The sequence below is a fragment of the Macadamia integrifolia genome, chromosome 2, assembly GCF_013358625.1.
Source record: "Macadamia integrifolia cultivar HAES 741 chromosome 2, SCU_Mint_v3, whole genome shotgun sequence".
Taxonomy (NCBI): Eukaryota; Viridiplantae; Streptophyta; class Magnoliopsida; order Proteales; family Proteaceae; genus Macadamia; species Macadamia integrifolia.
In genome coordinates this window covers 43,842,923-43,847,220 of record NC_056558.1, presented here as the reverse complement: position 1 = coordinate 43,847,220, position 4,298 = coordinate 43,842,923, and the positions used below count along the sequence as shown (strand labels likewise).

Here is a 4,298-nt window from a genome sequence, read left to right as displayed (position 1 = left end):
ATATCTTAAACAAATAATGATCATCCCAGAAAAAGTGCTTAACTTGGGAATGAAATCTATACTTATCTTGGGTGGACCAGTGATCCGGAGTTACACTTGAAACTAAGAAGTTGACAATGTTAGCAGACCATGGTTCACTGGACATTACAAATAATTGTTCATCTGAAAAGTTCTCATTGGCTGGAGAATCGACAGTCAAGGAATTGGGAAGCCGGGATAAATGGTCTACAACTAGGTTTTCAACTTCTTTTTTATCCCTAATTTCTAAATCAAACTCTTGCAAAAGTAAAACCCACTTAATGAGACGGGCTTTGGCATCCTTCTTCTGAACTAAGTATCTGAGAGCAGAATGATTAGTATACACCACCACATGTGAACCAACTAAGTAAGACCGAAACTTTTCTAATGCAAACACAACCGCTAAAAATTATTTTTCAGTGGTTGTATAATTGAGTTGTGCATCATTTAAGGTCCTACTAGCATAGTAAATGACAGTGGATAACTTATTAATCCTTTGACTCAAAATTGCTCCTATAATAAAATCTGAAGCATCACATATTAGTTCAAAAAGTTCAGTCCAAACACGTGGTTGAATAATAGGTGCATTGATCAACTTCTTAAGTTGTTTAAAGGATTCTAGGCACTTTTTAGAAAACTCAAAAGTTTGATCTTTGGCAAGTAATGAAGTGAGAGGTCGGGCTAACTGACTAAAGTTCTTAATAAACCTTCTGTAGAAGCCCACATGCTTTAGAAAAGATCGGATATCCTTAACAGATTGAGGAGGTGGTAAATTATCAATTAAATTTACTTTGGTTCTATCTACCTTAATTCCCTCCTTAGATATTACATGGCCTAAAACAATACCAGATTTAACCATGAAATGGCATTTCTCCCAATTCAAAACCAAATTCTTAGATATGCACATTTTCAAAACCAGAGAAGGATGATGAAGACATTCAGAATAAGAATTCCCATGAATTGAAAAGTCATCCATAAATACTTCTAAGAATTTTTTGATTATTTTAGAAAAGATACTCATCATGCATTGTTGGAACGTAGCAGGGGCATTGCAAATCCCAAAAGGCATACACCTGTAAGCAAATGTTCTATATGGGCATGTAAAAGTGGTCTTATGTTGGTCATTTAAAGCAATTGGGATCTGGTTATAGCCAGATTATCCATCAAGGAAATAATAGTATTCATATCCAACTAACCTCTCTAACATCTGGTCAATGAATGGCAATGGAAAGTGGTCCTTTCAGGTTGCCACATTAAGTTTCCTGTAGTCTATGCACACTCTCCACCCATATTGGACACGGGTTGGAATTAGTTCATTATTGGCATTGGGAACTACAGTCACACCAGACTTCTTAGGCACTATGTGAACTGGGCTTACCCATTGGCTGTTAGAAATAGGATAAATTATTCCATGATCCAAGCACTTTAGGATCTCTTTCTTAATGGCTTCCATCATGGGTTAGCTTTTCTTTAGGGTTCCGTGGATGGTTTGGAATCCTCCATAAGATGTATATGATGTTACACAATAGAAGGGCTTATACCCTTGATATCAGCCATGGTCCAACCTAGGGCTTCCTTATTATCTTTTAACACTTTAAATAACTCCTCTTCCTGGCTCGAAGTCAAATTTGACGAAAGTATTACAGGAAGAGTCTGGTCAGGCCTTAGGAAAGCATACCTCAAATTAGATGGCAATTCCTTAAGACCCAGCTTAGGGAGCTCAACTATGGAAGGTTTGAGAATGGAATTAGAAAGGGGTCCTAAGGGCTCCACAGGTGTGTGAAGACTCAAGACTTCAGAAAAAAAATTTTCACTATCATCATCCAACTCATCCATACACTCTTGGAATTTTGAATCAAAATCAATATCAAAGTTGGAAACTAAATCATCAGAAAAATCCAGAAAATCCTCAAGTATATTGATCTCTTCTTCCATATGTGGTTGCTTGCCTATCCTAAACATATTAAACTCAACAGTTTGGTTACCAAAAGATAATCTTAGGAAACCATTCCGACAATTGATTAATGCATTACTGGTAGCCAAGAATGGTCTTTCTAGAATTATTGGGATCTCATCCTTGGTTGAGAAGGGCTTGGTATCTAACACAATGAAATCAACAGGAAAAATAAATTATCCCACCTTTAGTAAGACATCCTCAACCATCCCTTTAGGAATCTTAACAGACCTATCTGCCAACTGAAGAGTAGTTCCGGTGATTTTCAATTCTCCCAATCCAAGTTGCTTGTACACATGGTAAGGTAAAAGATTCACACTTGCGCCAAGGTCAAGTAAGGCATGCTCAATGTAGGTGTTGCCTATGACACAAGATATGGTAGGGCTCCCTGGATCCTTATACTTGGCTGCTATAGGTTGAGTAATTATGGAACTAATGTTACCTGTCAATAACGCCTTTTGGGGCACACTAGTGATACGTTTGTGAATACACAAATCTTTCAGTACCTTTGCATAGGCGGGGATCTGGGACATGACATCAAAAAGAGGGATGTTCACTTCTACCTTTTTTAAGACTTCTAAAATTTATCTATGGAAATAATCTTTTTTTTGTGTATCAAGCGATTAGGAAATGGGATAGGATGAACATAAGGATTGTTAGGGATTTTCTCTTTTTTAGAATAATCATTTTTGGTTTCCTCAACCAAATCATCTTTAGTTTCAAAAGAATCTTTAGGTTCATCAGACGAACCTGGAACAAGCGGCACACTTGTGTCCTCAACTGAAAGAGAGTTAACAGTAGTAATAGATGGGGAAGATTTAAGAACGCTCTGTTGGTACTCTCTATCACTCCTAAGGGCATAAACAACATTACATTAGTTAGAGGGCCCTTGTTGGGTCTGATCTTGTACTATAGTCAGTGGTGCATTTGTTAGTGTTTGTAAACTAACAGGGTGATGATGCCTAGGGTTAGGCTCTAGTTGACTGGGTAAAGTTTCTTTCTCCCTCTCACGCATAATTGAGACAACTTGAGTGAGTTCTCTCGTAAATTTTGATGGCTTGTCATGAGGAGGGCCATATTTTTTTTCAAGTCACTTATTTTACTTGCCTCTCTAGTGTTGGTAAACCCAGGGGGTTGATGATAAGATGATAGGAGAGGGGCCCTAGGAAAAATAGCCTGAGGTCCTACATTTGACCTAGGAAAAGTATTTTGGGAAAAAGATTGTTATGCAAAGGGAGGCCTTTGGAGTCCAGGTTGACCTTAATTATGAAAGTTGGAAGGCTCTACTTAGTTGCCTGATTCCAAGAGAAATTTAGGTGATTTCTCCATCCTGGATTGTAAGTGTTACTATATGGATTATTCTGGTATAAAGCATTAACACTATCATTAGAAGTGCCCCCAGAGGTGTTGGGGCATTCTTCTATGACATGTCCAGGGGACTGGCACCAAGCACAAATCTTAACCAAATTGACTGATGATGGCTCTCTAGGAACAATAACCTCAATTATCTTGATTAGGCTATCTAAATGGGCTTCCTTGGCTACTATTCCATCCACAAAATATCATTTTCCTCCTATGGTTCTTTCACTCTCTTGGGTTGATTCTCACTCGCGGGTTTTGTCAGCTAAGTTAAGTAAGAATTCCCATGCCTTTCCTTCATTTGTAAAGGATGTGAATCCCTTAGGGCACATAGACTCTATCATTTGTTTAGTTGGATAATCAATACCCTCATAAATTATTTGACATAAATGCCACAAGTTTAGGCCATGGTGAGGGCATTCTTGGAGTAGATCCTTGAATCTCTCCATAAGTTTGGAAAAGGACTCACTAGGCTTTTGCCTAAACTGAAGGATATCACTTATAAGCTTATTGGTCTTGTGAGTTGGGAAACACTTCTTAAGGAAGACAACTGTGAACTGTTCCTATGAGATTATGGAATTTGTGGGTAACTCATACAACCACTTCTTATCTTGGTCTTTTAATGCAAAAGTGATAAACCTAAGCTTAACAACATCATCAGAAAGCTATTGGATCTTAATTAGAACACATACCTCTTCAAAATCCATTAGAAATAGGTATGCATCCTCAGAGGTCAATCCATGGAAGTGGGGCAACATAGTGATGTATTGAGATTTGAGTTCAAAATTATTGCCCTAAGCTTGTGGTAGAACTATGCAGGAAGGTTGGGCTATTCTAGCAGGGTAGAACCTATCTTTTAGAGATTTAGGTGAAAGGTTTTATTGTTGGTCTCTCATATTGAAAGGTTTTAAAGAGAGCAAACGTATAGGGTTACTACTTGTTGGATCTATTCTTTCTAACCGATTCT

The 4,298-nt window shown here is 37.8% G+C and overlaps 1 non-coding gene across 1 annotated transcript; it reads left to right on the top strand.

Moving 5' to 3' along the window:
* The first annotated feature begins 3,733 nt into the window (after window positions 1-3,733).
* Window positions 3,734-3,840, top strand: LOC122072454. The gene has a single exon (XR_006138469.1). It is a non-coding gene; the product is annotated as a small nucleolar RNA R71 (small nucleolar RNA).
* Window positions 3,841-4,298: the final 458 nt, after the last annotated feature.